Source organism: Callithrix jacchus, chromosome 8 (assembly GCF_049354715.1).
Source record: "Callithrix jacchus isolate 240 chromosome 8, calJac240_pri, whole genome shotgun sequence".
NCBI classification, from domain to species: domain Eukaryota; kingdom Metazoa; phylum Chordata; class Mammalia; order Primates; family Cebidae; genus Callithrix; species Callithrix jacchus.
The window spans coordinates 129,453,455-129,470,868 of NC_133509.1; the positions used below are offsets into that span (position 1 = coordinate 129,453,455).

A 17,414-nucleotide genomic window follows, 5' to 3' on the forward strand; every position below is an offset into this window, starting at 1 on the left:
GCTCCTTCTGCCTTCAGCTGCAGCAGCCTGCCCAGGTCCACCTGAGCTTGTGGCCAAGCTCACCTGGACCTCAGGCCCAAGGCTGGGAGGGGACCCTGCTGCTCTAAGGCCAATTCCTGCCTGCTGGGCCTCAGGGTGCCCACTTTTAGTCTCCCTCTTTCCACCCCCCAGAGTCCAGGCTCCACCTGGCTCTTGCCAGAGCCCCTGGCCCTGACCACATCTGGACATCCCCCAGGCCCCTCGCTCCTGCAGCTGGGCAGGGCTTTATCATGGGTTGCCCCCCTTCTGCCCTTTAGCACCCCCAATTTAGGGGGAGTAGCTACTTTCTGGGTTTCCAGACTGAGCCCCCCAACTGCCTCACCAGTTCCTAGCTCTCACTCTGTGAATGACCTCCCTCAACAACCAGAATGCAGGGCTGAGGGCAAACGAGCCATCAGCGCACAACTGCAGTAAGAGCAATCGTGTAGTCAGGCATTTAACTGAGGCCCTCAGGTACCTCACAATCTCTGTTACAAAGGCAATAATGATAACGTTGACAACAACTGAATACCTGAGGATTTTATGCCAGTCAATCTGCTAGGATCTGTCCCTGAAATAACCTATTGAATCCTCCTGCTGACTGGATGAGATAAATCCTGTCAGTAGTCCCATTTTATAGATGAAGAAACTGAGGCCCAGAGAGGCTTAGTAATTTTCCCAAGGCCACATAACTAGTAATCATTGCCAGTAGAACGTTATTCCAACCCTCTTGACACTTTGTGGTTAAGAGGCACACTCTTAATCACTTTAAGCGTGCCTCTTAACCACAAAGTGATTTCCACAGGAATCGCCTTAATGAAATCTAGAAACTTATGGCAAGTAGATGGTGAAACAAGTCTATGGAAGTGGAAGGAGAGCACCGAACTCAGTCTGGGAAGTCAGGGAAAGCTTCTTGGAGGAGGTGGCTTCTGTGCTGAGATCAGAGGAAGAAAAGGTGGTCAAGGGAACAGACAGGACAGTGCTTCAGATGTGAGAAAGAGCAATGGTAGCAGTCAAGAAATCAAAAGAAGTTGGGCGGCTCTGGGGCAGAGAGCAGCGAGGCTGAGGGGCTGCAGAGAGGAAGGGGCCATGACAGCCACTGGACTGCAGAGGGGCGGACCACCGCAAGGATTCCCAAGTGGTTCCTTAGAGCCACAGGGAGCTCTAAGGGAGTTTCAGCACAGGGATGATGGAGGCCACGCTGCCCACTAGGAAAGCACTCTGGCTGCTGAGTAGAAAAGGGATTCATGCCCCAGGACAAGGATGTGGGTTGGGTATCCAGGGGCCTCTGTGGGAACTGGGGCAAAGGTAGGTCAGAGCTGGGGAGGGAGAGCAGGGATGATTCTGTTCGAAGGCTTTGAGGAGAGTGGGTGTGAATTTATGATTGGCGGTGGGGAGGAAGGGAGAATAATCATATTTGGGTTTGAGCACCTGGGTGGTGACTACCAATTCTCTGAAGAGGAAACCCAGCAGGGGCTTGCTGGCAAGGGAAGTCAATACATTCAGATTTGGAACTCTAATGTCTGAGTTTCCTGGGAGAATCCCCAGGGACTTGCTCAGGAAGCAGCTGGACTGAAGTCAGGAGAGAAATCTGGGCTTGAGGGAAGCATTCAGGATTCCTCCCCCGGATGGGCAAGTGAGTATTGAGGTGTCCCTTTAAATGAGTGCCATGGAGTGAAAAGAAAAGGGGAACCTCCCCCATCCCCACTGAAGGACCAGCTAAGAAAGGGCAGCCCACTGAGGAGAGTCACCAGTGTAGGGCGGGAGACAAGAGGACAGGAAGAAAGCTGTTGCCGCAGGACCAAGAAGAGAGACTTATCCAAGGGATAGGGGAGATAACATAGAAACAAAGTGATGAATGAATGGAATGAATGTGTCCGTAGGATTTAGTGATCTAAAGCCACTCGGGGCTCACAAGTGCCACGTTAGCAGAATTAAAGGAGGACTGGAAGGAGCTGGAGAGTGAGCAGGAGAGGAAGACAGGGAAGGCCAGACAGCCTGCAAATGCTTATTTAGAGAGGGAGGGTGTTGGGTAGTGACCCTAAGCTGACGTTCACTGCAGTGCTTGACAGATGTCAGAGCCTTGAGCATGCTTTCATAACCATAGGAAGGATTCAGGAGGCAGGGTGGCAAGATGATCTTTCCATGTGAACTAACTCCTCATCCAGGCTGGCAACGCCTTCAACCCGGAGTTGCAGAGTGAGCAGCCAGCTAGGCAGCATGAAGCATCATGGGAGAGGGCACAGATGGAGGGCAAGGATCAGGGCTCAAGGCTTCCACTGTGAAGGGAACGCAGGGAGGGTGGGCGAGGGGCCAGTGAGGGTGTGTGTTTCTTGGTGGGATCAGGTGGTACCTCCTCTCCTCTGATGACTCTGATGATTCCTAGTGTGGAAGGCAAAGTCACCTGAGTAGTGACATTTGCCAGAGGTTGGGGCAGGAGAAGGCACAAAATGGGATAGGAAGTGGACCAGGGTGTCACGGCAGGTCAGCCAGGCTCAGCGATGAGTGCCTTGGAGGTCCAGCTCCAGAAATTCTTAGTGGTTCCAACCTTTACAGACAGCTGTGGAATGCCCTGTCTTGTGGAATATGTCTCCATTCTTACCACTGCTCTTGTGGGTTTCAAGAAGGCCAACTGCTGATCAGAAGGACAGGAGTCAAGAAGGACAGACCAGAGAAGGGTTGAGACCAGCATGGACTTGAGACCAGCACTGAGGGTTAAAAATGAGAGCAGAGGGAGCTGATCACTGGGGAAGCTTGAGGATGGGGAGATGGGGTCCGCAGGAGGTCTAGGAATGACCTGTTAGAAGTGCCATATGAACTATAAAGGCTACTTTTCCCCCTAAAGAGGGTCTTTTTTCTCATTGACTCTCAGCTTTCTCACCTGTACAGTGGAAACCATGATAGGGTGTGCATGACTATGTCCATCCATGTGTAAGAAGTCACGAAGTCACTGAAATGTTTGCTCCTGAATCTGAACATTCCCTGGACAGCAATTTAAAGACTCCCAAGATGATCTTTCCATGTGAACTAACTCCTCATCCAGGCTGGCATGGCTTCTCGTCCCTCGTCTTGGGCCAGATGGCATTGCACGGGACAAGGCTCTGACCTGCCCAGCTCCTGCCCCCATTCCTTCCTGGCCTCAGTCCAGGTGTCTAAGGAGCCTTACCACAGCCCAGGGCTCATTCTCTCCTGTGACTTTGCTCTGGAAATTGCTGGCTGAAAACTGAGTTTCTCCCTTAAGGGAGCACCTGGGCCCCAGTCCTGTGAGAGTGGGGCTTAGTTTCACTCTTCTCCCTGCCCTGGGGTCTGAGGGTCCATCCACCTGCTGGTCATTAACTATTGCCCTTAAATGGCTTCCTGACACTAGCTGCAGGGACAAGTCAGTCCCTGTCCTGACTTATTACCTTCCTCACTAACCAGAAGTGAAGACCACTTGGAGAGAGGCACTGACACCAATGAAAGACACCGAAGACTCTCTCTTTCAGTCCACGCAAATTTCCAACCCTCCAGTGCAGGCCCTGACCTGGCTCTAGGGATTCCCAAGTAAAGAATGTGGAGCTGGAATTTGCCCTCATAGAATCTTCAATTTGTTGGGCAAGACAGAAAACTGAACATGGATGTGCCAGCAGCCCTGATGTGTGGGGTACAGGATGCCAAGAGAGGGCAGCAATCAACAGCAGATTAGAAGGGTCAAGTTTGGTCAACTAGAGGAGCTGTCCTCAAATGCAAAATCCTGTACAGTGAAGAGGAGACACCAGGGAATTGTGCCAGCAAAAAGTAGAGGAAATGCAATGTGTCCCTGGAGCTAGAAGAAGATCCTATGGTCTGGATAACTGATGTTTGAGGGAACCTTGGTCATCTGCCGAGCTGAAAAGAAAAACATGAACAAGACTATGTCTTGTAAACCATGCTAAGGATCTCAGAGTTTATTCAAAGAGCGGTGAGCCACAGTGAATCTTATACACAGGGAGTGCTTTGATGGATATCATTAGAAAGATCACCCTGGCTGAGCGTGGAGGATGGATGGGGTACAGAGTGTCTGGTGAAATGATGAGAAACAGAATCACCAGGAGTTCCAGCCTTAGCTAGGAGCTGAGAGAGGACACAGAGGAAAGGAGACTGATTGGAGAGATATTTATTAGATAGAATTGATGAGACTTTATGGTTGATTGTGTGAGGGACAGAAAGAAAGCAAAGATGCCACCCAAGTTGCTGTGTTGGGAACTTGGGGAACTGAAATCCACATGCCATTCCATGAGCTCAGGATTATAGAATGAATAACATTTCATGCAGGAAGAAGATAAGTCCTGATGTGGACCTGTGGATTTGGAGATGCCTGCATGTCATGTAAGAAGAGAAGTCCAGTAGAGAATGGGATCTGTGGATCTGAAGTTCAACGGAGAAATTTGAGCAGGAGGGATGGATTTCAGGACTTCTTCTTGCCAAAAAGGTGAGGACACTCCTGCCAAATGACTTCTATTTTCCTGTGACAGAGAAAGAGATGCTCTCTGCTGAGTGCATCATGAGGAAACAGAAAACCCAGAAGTCTGTCTGGAGGAGCAGAGACACGGACTTATCAGGAAACCTTGATGCTCTAGCAGGCACTAATAAGGGACTTCTGGGGGCTGGAGATCACTGTGTCACTAACCTGCTCAGGTGTGTGGTTCCAGATACACTCAGCAGTTCAGACACAGACAAAAAGGGGATAGACTGCAGGTGGCTACTGGAGCTGAAATTTCCCCTGGCTACGGGAAGGAGGGACCATAAGTGGCTGACACAAGGAAAAATGAATGTATCTGAAAATGTTCACCAAAGAATCATTCAAATGATGAGATTTTCGTATTTCAGGCTGGGGACATCAAGGAGCCATAACAGGAGGAGCTGATGGGTGATAGGGGTGTCTGGAAACAAGATGGTACTTGGAAGTTGAATAGGGGGTGGTGCACTGAGGTTGAAGACATGGGATGATTCATAAATTGATAAAGAGGTTCCTTCCACCTTCTCAACATCCCTTTTACACAGATCTACTGGCTTGGAAATTAGGAAATAATGCCCCAAAATTCCATGCAACTGGTTCTCCTCTCTACTCCCCCTTTCTTCTCAGAGCCCTTCCACTTGCCACACAGCTCCTGTGGTGACTTTCAAGTCAGCAAACCTTCAAAGTCCAGTTCAGATCTTGCTCACATGATTTTGGCCTAATTACCTGGCATCACTGTTACTGCCTCTGTTCTTGAATGATGGGAGAGCATCTACTCTAGAGGACCATCAGGTGGATTACAAAGAATAATAATAACACATGTCAAAGACCTGGCTGGGTTCCGCAACCCCTGCTCCACCACCCACAGCCTCTGCCACACCAGAAACATTCGTGATGCCCTCTTGCACCCATAGGTGCTGCTTAGGGCTGTGATTAATGTGGCCAAGAAGGGCACAAAGGAATTAAGTTTCAATTCTCTACAAAGAAAACCCCACTGACCACTGCATTTTACCAGGCCTTTCCTGATGGCCTCCCCACTCAGAGCATCCTCTCTGGGCATAATTTTTGACCCCAAAAAGAGGTAAAACCAAAATCACAATTTGCAAAGCAAACTGAATTGGGATCTACAAATCTGGTCAACTATATTCAACCATGACTTGTTGCATGTGCTAGGTCCAGAATGTACCTATAGCAGCATATCAGACCCATGTGTTCAAAGGAAAAGCCACAGCAAATGCTTCTAAGAGTAACTCCACACTTAGACTCGTAGGTTTTATGGAAAAGAACCCTGACCGTTCGCTTACTTTACAAATCCTGACCATGCTTTCTAAGTATCACTCAGAAACTACCATAGACCAACTCCAGCCCGTGAGACCCTGTATTTCTCTTACCTACCCTCTTTCAAGACTTTGCTGAGCTGCCAAGATGGTGCTCTCCCTTGCTCAGAGAGTTTAATAAACCCAGATTTGTTTGAAAGGGGTGAAGCACTGGCACTTGCTACAAGGTGGATGAACCGTGAAAACACTACACTGAGTGAAAGCAGCCAGACGCAAAAGGCCACGCATTGTGTGATTCCATTGTGTAAATACCCACAACAGGTAAATCCACAGACAGAGAAAGCAGATTAGTGGTTATCAGGGGCTAAGGAGAGGAAAGAACGGGGATGAGTATTCACTGGGTAAGGAATCTCCTTCAGGGGTGATGATAATAGTTTGAAACCAAATGGAGGCGATGATTACACAACGTGTGAGTGTACTAAATGTCACCAAATTAAACACTTTACAATGGTTAACTTCAGGTCATGTGAATTTTATCTCAATTAGAGAGAGAGATTAACTAAATGTCATGTATAGAACGTACTTGGATCCTAATTGAAACAAACCAACTATAAAAAACAATTAGGGTGGTGGCCACATGCCCCTTCTGGCACAGGGAGGGCACTGAAGATCAGGGTCTCTCGGCCACAGGCCTCCATTCCCATGAAATGTCGCATGGAGGACCATGGTCCCCAGCAGAGCCCACCTGCCCGACTTGTCTATCATCACAGGGAGATCTCTGTTCCTTGGGGCTGAGAGACCCCAACCTTTCCCCAAGCTGAAGCTGCAGGGTATTCGGGTACCAGCCAGATGTCTTCTCACAAAGGATCAGTGGTGGCACGGGAGTGGGACTCTTGGCAGTTACAGGGAAGCTGACGTGGTAGAACTGGCTGAAATCTGAACTGGGACCCCTGCTACAAAAGAAGGGAAAACAGTTGCTAACACAACCAAGCTGAAGAAGAGCAAACATGCCCAGTGACCCAGGAAGAAGGAGGTGTGGGTACCGACACTTCCCTGCAAGCCTGCCACAGCATGGAGAAGATGGAGGAGTTTGTGTACAAGGTCTGGGAGGGACAGATGTCAGAGGGTCATCCCATATTGTCATGGGAACCTTGTGGGGAAGGGGTCGCTTTACCAGCCAGAAACCTCTGCGGTCAGCAGCACCTAATGCCTGAGTATTGCTTGTGTCTGCTGGGCTCCTTCCTCCAAACCAGCCAGCAGGCTGCACTCAGCTCACACTACCAGCCTGGATTCCACACCTGCCAAGGGTAAGTCAGGAGAGCAGCGGTGGGGGGTGTGAGTGAGTGAGCGCAGGGTCTGGCCACAGCGCACATCCAGACATGCTGGCTGCTGGGGCAGGACGAGCAGTTCTAGGCACTGGTCACAGGTGCTGGCTCCATGTAGAGCTGTGGCTGGATCAGATGCACCACACGTGGCTTCTGCTGTGGGCACCCACATTTAGACAAGAGGAGCATGGTGGCACCCAGAAGATTGGAGACACCAGGAACCAGAGAGCCTCAAAGAGGGTGTCACAGCCCCACAGCCCTGGCCTGGGGAGCCCCTAGGTCTGGGCTCCCCAAAAGGCAGCAGTACTTCTCTCCGTCTTGTTGCCCACACCATGGTGAGCAGTGGGACGCGTCTCAGCTCTGTTTGTGTTACAGCTGTTTCAGTCCGGCCATTCGGTGGGTCCCGAGCTCTCATCCTGTGTCCAGGAAGAATGAGGTAGACAGACGAATAGAGGGTGAGCATGGCCGAGAGGAGCTTCATTGAGTAACAGAACGGCTCTCGGGAGACCTGCAGTGGGGACCTGCTTTCCACAGGCAGGTTGTCCTGGCGTCTGTTAGAGTCTGGCTGAATCTGGGAATTTTATAGGCTCAGAAGGGAGGAACTGAGTGCTAATTTGTCCATGGGTGGTCACTGGCAGGCCCAGAAAAAGCATCGTGTTCTCACTTCGGGCCACAGGGCCCACCCAGAACTAGCAGCCTCATCCCCAGGCTTCAGGCTGTCCTTTGCTTGAAAGTGGGGATTAACTGGGGAGCCACCGCTTTCAACCCAGAAACCTGTCTGCCTCTTGCCATTAACATGCTGTTCACAGCACCCAGGCTGTTTGTATTGAGCGGCCTCCAGGCCCACTGTGAGCCACCCTCAGTACCCGCTTGGCCTCCCTCCCATGCTCATGAAAGCCCAAAGTACAGAGGGTGCTGAGGCGAGAGGGGGCTGGCATGTCAACACTGCCCTGAGCATGCACACACCCAGCTGGCTTGTGACAGCACCTGGGCTTGGCCACAACTTTGTCCAACCCTGGAGTGGACACCAGGGAATTCGAGCAGGCACTTAAAACCTGCTGAGGAAAGGGCTTCCTAGGATCCCAAGAGCACAGAGATGCCTGGGTCTGGAGCTGAGGCTGGGAGGCTGCAGCTGCACCTGAATGCATGGGGCTCCCGCCCTACCAATTCAGTATGGGAAGAGCTCCCACCTATTCGTAGCCCCTGCTGGTCTCCTGGAGCACACAGCCCTGGCTGTGCATCCCCCACTGCAGCTGGCTTCCCCGCAGTGGCAGCTACATACAGGCTGCTGCCACCATCAATATGACATGCCCCCTGACTGGCTGAAGGACAATGACTGTCTGCTATATGGCCATAGCCAACCCATGCCCTCCTTCTGGTCTTGCTTCAAGAGCATCTTCTACATCCATACAGAAACCAGCAACATCTGGACCCATCTGCTTCACTTCGTGCTGTTTCTCTTTTTGGGAATCTTGACCATGCTCAGACCAAATATGTACTTCATGGATCCTCTACAAGAGAAGGTGGTTTGAGGGATATTCTTTCTGGGTGCAGTGCTCTGACTCAGCTTCTCCTGGCTCATCCACACCATCTACAGTCATTCAAAGAAAGTTTCTCAGACTTTCCAAACTGGACTATTCAGGGATTGCTCCACTGATTATAAGGAGCTTCTTTCCCTGGCTCTGTTCCTCCTCCTACTGCTCCCCACAGCCACAGCCCATCTACCTCTCCATCGTCTGTGTCCTGGGCATCTCTGCCATCCTTGTGGCACAGTGGGACTTGTTTGCCACTTCTAAGCACCCACAGTAAGGGCAGGGGTGTTGCTGGGACTTGGCTTGAGTGGTGTTGTGCTCACCATGCACTTTACTATCGCTGAGTGAGGACTTTGCCAAGGTCACCACAGTGGGCCAGATGGGCTGGTTCTTCCTTGTGACTGTCACGTACATCACCAGAGCTGGCCTTTATGCCTCTTGGATTCCTGAACACTTCTTTCCTGGAGAATTTGATGTATGGTTCCAGTCTCAGCCAATTTCCCATGTCCTCATGGTGACAGTGGCCTTTGTCCATTTCTGTGGGGTCTCCAACCTTCAGGAATTCTGTTACAGCCGAGAAGGTGGCTGCACTGATGACTTGGTTCTGTGAGCCTTCCCATTTCAGGGATGGAGGAAGAACTTCCTGAATGCTTTTATTTTATTTTTATTTTTATATTTTTTGAGACAAAGTCTCACTCTGTCACTCAGGCTGGAGTCCCGTGGCACTGTCTTGGCTCACTGCAACCTCCGCCTCCTGGATTCAAGCACTTCTCCTGCCTCAGTATCCTGCGTAGCTGAGACCACAGGCATGCACCATGACATTCAGGGAACTTTTGTATTTTTACTAGAGATGGGGTTTCATCATGTTGGCCAGGGTGGTCTCAAACTCCTGACCTAAGTGATCTGCCTACCTCAGCCTCCCAAAGTGCTGGGATTACAGGCAATGAACCACCGCACCCAGCCCAGGTACTTTCACAAATAACCTTTTTGCTGAAGTGAGAGGAAGAGTCTGGATTGTCTGTTAAATCTCTTAGAAAATTCAATACCAACCAAGCTTCAGCCACGTTTACACCCACTTGGCAATACCCTTGCCATTTCCATTCTCCTAGCTGAGGATGGGACATGGTGAAACTCATCCCTCCCCTCCACAGCAGTCACCTTCCTCAGCAAGGCAACTACTGGCCCCCCACAGAGACAGTACTTTGAAGTGCATGTTGAGATTTTGCCCCAAACATTTTGGGGAAATTAAGGACTAGGACTGTTGAGAAATTCTCTTTTTTCTGAAAGAAAATATTTCTCCCTTACTCCCATCCTTACTTGTATCCTGGCTTAAAACAAGCTACCCATTTTTGTAGCACACTTTTCAAAACCGTTGAATACCCTGGTCCCATCTCTCTAGGGCCTGGATCTGCTTACAAAGCAGAAAGAACAAAGCCTCCAACTCCTACATCGCCTGGCTAAGTTGAGTTTTAGTTTGTTTTTTCTTAGCAGAGTTAATGTAAAATTTAAGTGGAGAAATATATTTAATATTTAATACTAAGCTTTAAAAAGAAATCTGCCGTCATTGCTCTGTATCTTCATGCAAAGTCCGTGATGTTAATAATAGAAAGTACAGAAGACACTGGGCATGCAAAGAAAACGAAAACATTTAGGAATCAGGGCAACAACGGCTTAAAAACATTAAGAAATTATTGTTTTTAATATTGTGATATGATATTGCAATTATGATTTTTTTCCAATTTTTATACATAAAGTGAAATACTGTATAGGATTTGCTTTGAAATATTCAGCAGGGAGAAAAATTGGGAGGAATCTAAAGATGACATTGGTCTTGGATTGAAAGTAACTGAAGCTGCTAATGGGCACGTAGGGGCTCGTTACACCATTCTCTCTATTATTCTCATATGTTTGCATTTTCCTATAATAAAAAGTCCTCCAGAAATCCCACTCTTGGGCATCTACCCAGAGGAAAAGAAGTCATTATAGGAAAAAGATACTTGCACACGCGTGTTTATAGAGCAACACAATTTGCAACTGCAGAAATACGGAACCAGCCAAAATGCTCATCAGTCGAGGAGTGGATAAAGAAACTGTGAGACATATGCATATACATATATATAGCTAGCTAGCTAGATAGACAGATGGATAGATCTCACTATTATGTGTATATATCACACTGTTATATCTAGATCACACTAGCATATATATTATATATATGCACCATGGAATACTATTTAGCAATGTAAAGGAACAGAATAATGGCATTCACAGCACCCAGGATGGAACTGGAGACCATTGTTGTAGGTGAAGTAACTCAGGAATGGAAACTCAAACATTTTATGTTCTCACTTACAAGTGCGAGCTAAGCTGTGGGGACACAAAGGCATAAGATGACACAAAGGACTTTGGGGATTTGGGGTAAAGGGTGGGAGGGGGTGAGGGATGAAAGACAACAAATAGGGTGCAGTGTACACTGCTCAGTTGACGGGTGCATCAAAGTCCCAGAAATCACCACTGAAGAACTTACTCAAGTAACCAAATATCATCTGTTCCCCTAAAACCTATTGAAATAAAAATTAATAAAAGAATAGATAATAAAATTAGATTGTGGTAAGTGTTACATCATTCTGTCAATAGACTAAAAATATTGAATGGCACACTTTCACACTTTCAGTATGTGAGGGGGTAAAATGAATAATATATAAATTATATCTCAATAAAGCCATTAAAATAAAAAAAAAACATTGAAGCAGAATTGTGCCTTATTCCCCAGTTCTTAATTCATCATCATCAGATACAGAAAGCATTCCATAATGAAGGAACACATGAGTGAATGAATGAATACAATGAATCTCATAATAGACCCCCGCTGTGCCATCCCTTGTGTAGACATCAAGAAAGGAAGGAAGGTGCTAGGAAGTCAACAAGAGGTGACTATGTGACCATGATGTCAAGACAATGGAGAAGCAGAGTAAAGTAAACTCCTAACAAGCTAAGCTGGAAGACAATCAGTTCAACTCAGACCCGTTACCCTTGTGAACCTCGTCTGCACTCAAGCTGCAGGTCACCTTGTGCCATCCCTGCCCTCAAGCCAGCTCAGGAAACACAAAGCGTTCGAGTTGCTGAGGCTTTGCACACACTCTTTCTATCGAGCACATATTAACTTTTCTGTTCACATTGCATTACAGGGGAAAGTTCTATTGACTTTCCTGAAGAAACAGTCATTACATGGCAACTAACCAGGACAACTTTATTAGAGCCAAATTGAAAAAGCAATTCTGATATTTTAAAATTTCATAGCCCAAGCTCCTTGGAGGCAAGAACCGTGACTTGGTGTCTCCGTGTTCCTGTGGTGAGCGCAGCCTCTGACCGAACAGGAAGGGCCGTAATGCATCTGGGACAAGAGAATGGAGCCAGGAGAGGGCAGAGCGTTGCTCCAATCTGCTTGGCCTTTGGCTCATTTTCTAGAACCTCTGTGTGTAGCACTAGGCTTAACTTTCCTGTCAACCTTGAGCCATAAGGATGGTGAAGAAAGAAACTGAGGCCTGGGAGTGTCAGGCAGAACAGAAGTGGTGAAACTGGGATTGCCCCCAGAACACCCACCCCAATTCCAGGGCACCACCCAGCTCCACCACTCCTTCTCCACACACGGATTTCCACACAGCCCTAATGAAGAGTAGCTTGTTTTCCTCTGTTGGATTTTGCCAAGGGTGGACATTGAGTCAAGAGCAGCCTTATTCATTCTGAGTTACTCCCAGAAATCCAGCCCATCACAACCCTCCCTGCAGGGACGTGCTTTTTCAAGGGCCATTCAACCTGCTGAATCTCCCCAGCTCCACCAAAAGCTCACGGAAAGCATTCACTTTCAGGTGAGTTGGGAGCTGTGAGTGGGGCTGGATCCCCAGCTCTCCAGCTGACTTGCTGAACTTGCCACAGGTTATATCATCTGCTACTGCTACACACACACACACACCACACACACACACACACACTGACATGCCCACTGTGCACCAGGAGCTGGAAAGGTAGTCAGCAATCTGGAGTGCTGCCAACCCACCCTGCCTCCATGGCCCCAAGTGCGGTCTTGCCTCTGCTGAAACCCCCAAAGCCCTTTCCTGCCTCTCTCTTGCTCCATCTTTCCATTTCAGTCCAGATGCCACCTCCTCCAGGAAGCATTCCAGGAACTTCTACCTTCCATGCCTCCTGTAGGCTCCTCATTCACCCTTTGCAGGTCGCCTCTGACTGCCATCGCCCTTTCCCCACTGAGCTGTAATCAGATCCCTGCATTTCCCTGCAACCGCTGGCACGCTCCTTCCAGGCTGCCAGTCCCTCGTGCCCTGACTGCTGAATATTTGTTCAGTGAGTGAGTCAGTGAGTATGTGACCGAGCTTCTCTCAGGGCCTCAGTGTCCCTGTCTGTCCAGGGGCTGGGTTGGTGAACCAGGGCAACCTTTCTGCTCGAAAGTTCCTTAGTTTTGGGGCCTCAGAGGAAGCCTCTGCTGCTACTATGTTCCATCTACACCCTCGCCAGCAAGGCACAATGAAACCCCACCTAGAGAATGCGAGCGTGGACAGGACACTGGACCCAAGACAGCTTGTCACCAGCCTGGCCACGCAGCACACACCACCCTGCATGAATCTCTGCATGTCTGTCCCACAGGACCCGAGCCTCCCCAAGGGAGCTGCTGTGACACTCATCTTGTGTCCCCAGCATGCAATTCAAGTCAGGACGTGTAGCAGACTTTCTATGTTTGTTCATGAATGAATGAGTGAGTGAGTGAACGTTAAGTATCATAAGACAATGAAAGTGCAAACTTCAGCAAAACCAAGACATTCACCAGAGCAGATTACCAGGAAAATGGGCAAATGGAGATGATTGGTTCTCTGTCAACAAGAAAATCACAGGGAACACAGGTTTCCTGGAGGCTAAGGCTGAGCTGATTGTTTCTTACACAGATATTGATTCTGTCAGTAATTAACCCAAACACAGACTGGACATGTGAGGCCAAGCGCTTGTGGCAGAGAACTCTGGGAATGGTCCAATGCTAGGTCCTAGAAAGGCAGGAAATGCCTGTGCTCCAGGTAAAGGCTGAGCCCTAGAAGGAGCCCCCAAAGGTTAGCCCAGTGGTTTTTTCAACAAATATTGGTTGAGTGTCCACACTGCCTTGAGCACTAGGAATGAACCGTGCATGAGATGGAGCATCTGACCTCATGGAGCTTATCTTCTAGTGGAGAAATCAGACAAATGTGTCTTATTATGCCAGATGGGCATCAGAAAAATCAGGCAGGATGAGGGTGGCAAGGGCAGAGGTGGGGTCTCTCTGGGGAGGTGACCATTGAGCAGACACTGAGTGAAGGGAGGAAGTGAGCTGTGGAAGGGGAGAGCAAGGCTGCTCTGGGCAGCCAACAGCAAGTGACAGGTCCTGAGCGGGAAGAAGGGTGGTAAGTTCTAGACTGGTAAGAAGGCCAGGATGGTTGGAGCGGGGGGAGGAAGGGAAAGGATAAGCAGAAGGGGGTCAGAGGCCAGGTGTGGTGGCTCACACCTCTAATCTCAGCACTTTGGGAGGCTGAGGTGGGCAGATCTCCTGAAGTCAGGAGTTCAAGACCAACCTGGACCACAAGTGTAACCCCATCTCTACTAAAAATACAAAGAAATTTTAACGGGGTGTGATGGCACACACCTGTAATCCCAGCTACTTGGGAAGCTGAGGCAACAGAATCACTTGAACCTGGGTGACGGAGGTTACAGTGAGCCTAGATCGTGCCACTGTACTCCAGCTTGGTGACAAAGCAAGACTGTCTCCAAAAAAATAAAAGGGGAGGAGGTGAGAAAGGCTAGAGGCCCCTGTCCTCTAGGGCTTCCTAAGGTGTGGTGAGAAACACAGGATTTCTCTTAGTTGCTGTAGAGCCATTGTAAGCCTCCAGCAGGAAGTGAAAATATCTGATTTACCTTTTAAAAGGCTCCCTAAGTGGGGCCCAGGACTAGCTCAGACCCTTGGCAAATGGATTCCAGGCTCCATGCAGGCCTGCTGAGTCAGACCGGAAGGGAGGCCCCAAGCCCGCTGCCACTCCTGGGGCTCTGCGCCAGGTCCTGGGCTGAGTGTGCTCCCTGCATGATTGCTTTCAATTTCTGTAACCTTGTGATGTGGGGATTCTTAGCAGCATCCCACAGAGTGGAAGCCAAGGTCCTGAGAGGCAAAGCCACTTGCCTAAGGTCCCTGGGCTTAGATGAGCAGAGCCCTGGACTCCTCTCCCTTCTCCCCTCCCACCTCTCCCCTCATTGCAGCCTCTGCCTCCCAGGTTCAAGCCATTCTTTTGCCTCAACACCCTGAGTATATGTGACTACAGGTATACCACCACACCTGGCTAATTTTTGTGTTTTTAGTGGAGACGGGGAGAAGAGGAGATAGAGACCATATGAGTCCATCAAAGTCTAAAGCATTTCCTGTTTGGCCTATTACAGAAAAGTTGGCAGACCCAGGAATGTAGGCCCTGCTCCCTTCCATTGAGGCCACTGTCCCAAAACTGCAGAGACAGTGACCCCCTGAGAGTGGGAGCATTATTTATTGTGTTTGTTGCTGAATGCCCAGTGCCTAAGATTATGCCTGGCACATAAAATCGTTCTTTAAATTTCTGTGGAATAAAGGAAAAAAACCAAATGAATGCACAATGTATAGAAAAGCACTTGGTAACCTACAAAGTCCAAGTACAGGGCAATGAAAACACATGATTTATTTATTTATTTTGAGATGGAGTCTTGCTCTGTTGCCCAGCCTAAAGTGCAGTGGTGCTATCTCAGCTCACTGCAACCTCTGCCTCCTGAGTTCGAGAGATTCTTCTGCCTTGGTCTCCTGAGTAGCTGGGACTCCAGGCATGTGCCATCATGCCTGGCTAATTTTTTTGTATTTTTATTAGAGACAGGGTTTCGCCATGTTGGCTAGGCTGATCTTGAATCCCTGACCTCAGGTGATCCACCCACCTTGGGCTCCCGAAGTGCTGGGATTACAGGCATAAACCACTGGGCCTGACATACATACTATTTTAAAGTCCGCTGCACCTGTTCTTGCCCTGGAGGGGATGCTGGACTCTGCCCTTGGACAAGGCCCTCAGTGGGTTCCGGGAGAGCCTGGCTTGAAACCACATTATGCAGAGGCAGGGCAGATCCCAACCCAGGGAGCTGGAGACAGAGAGGAAATCCAAAGGCAGAAATGTCCCGCAGAGGTTGCTTTTCTGCTTAGCTTAAGAAGCAGTGCTTCTCAAGCTTTCTGGTGCACACAAATCACCTGGGGCTATTATTAGTTTGAAAATTCTCAATTAGTCAACCTGGGCTGGGCCCCAAAAACTAGCATTTCTTTTCTTTTCTTTTCTTTTTTTTTTTTTTTTTTTAGATGGAGTTTCGCTCTTGTTACCCAGGCTGGAGTGCAATGGCGCAATCTTGGCTCACCGCAACCTCTGCCTCCTGGGTTCAGGCAATTCTCTTGCCTCAGCCTCCTGAGTAGCTGGGATTACAGGCACGCGCCACCATGCCCAGCTAATTTTTTGTATTTTTAGTAGAGACGGGGTTTCACCATGTTGACCAGGATGGTCTCGATCTCTTGACCTTGTGATCCACCTGCCTCGGCCTCCCAAAGTGCTGGGATTACAGGCGTGAGCCACCGCGCCCAGCCAGGAACTAGCATTTCTAACAAGCTCCCCTGTGCTGCTGTGGCTCCTGGCCCCGAACCACACTTGCAGTACAGCAAGGATGTCGCAGCTCTCTTCCTCAAAGGCAGGAGCATCTCCTGAGACCCTAGTAACCTCCTCATTTCCTCTTTGCCTCCTTCTATGGGGCTTCAAAAATAAGAGTGCCCTGGATTCTGATGAGAGAGTATTCTCAAGGGATTGATGACTAGTGAAGCAAACAGGCTCCAGCGATCCTGCAGCGCACGGGCTGGTGGGGAGCTGACCCACAGGGGGCTGCTCCAAAGAGGAAGAGCAGTGGTTGTGGAAGAGTATGATGGGGCCTTAGCGTTGATTCACTTTTCTGTCGTAATCCCCCTGTGGTTCTATCCGGCCATGGGAGTCCACAGTGGCATCTGCCATCCTTAAACAAATGGTGCTTGCAGAACTGAAGGAAGGGTCTGTGCCAATGCCTGGGCAAAACAGACCAATGGAGACTTGTGAGAGCCCAGAAAAGAGGCTGGGAGATGGCCGGGCATGGGGTGCATGTGGCCTAGTGGCATCAGCCTGGAGCTCCAGGTGATCAGCAGCACCCAGAACATTTTGACCATCTGCAGGTCCCCAAAAGCATCCTCAGCAAGACCTGAAGAAGGTCAAACACTTCCTGCTTTCACACTGGATGAAGGTTAAGACTAAGTCAGATCAGCTGTAAAGAAAATGGTGCTCTTCTGAGGCTGGAGAACTTGAGAACACCCAGGTAATGTCCTGAGGCAGGATGACCAGTCGTCCCGATGTCCACTCCCTCTGTCTCTCATGGTAATGGAACTCCGAATTCTTAACTGGGAGGTGGCTCCCTAGCATCTTGGCTGCACCTCACAGCCTCCTTTGTAGCTAGGTGTGGCCATGGAGCAAACCTCTGGCCAACAGAACACAAGCGGAAATGACAGGTGATGTTTAAGGCATTCCTTTCCAAAGAAGGTGCGCCCTTCCCTTCCCCTGAGGCCCTTTCTATGGGCTGGAAGGCCAACATAGCAGTGAGCTTTCTTAGCCCAGACAAGCAGGCATGGAGGGGCAGCCGAGCAACCAGGCAGGAGGATGTGGATTCTGACAACGTGGAGCCGCCACAT

At 49.3% G+C, this 17,414-nt stretch overlaps 1 pseudogene; it reads left to right on the forward strand.

Annotated features, from left to right (window-relative positions):
- The first annotated feature begins 6,526 nt into the window (after positions 1-6,526).
- LOC100390413 (adiponectin receptor protein 1-like) lies at positions 6,527-9,324 on the forward strand (annotated as a pseudogene).
- The last annotated feature ends 8,090 nt before the right edge of the window (positions 9,325-17,414 follow it).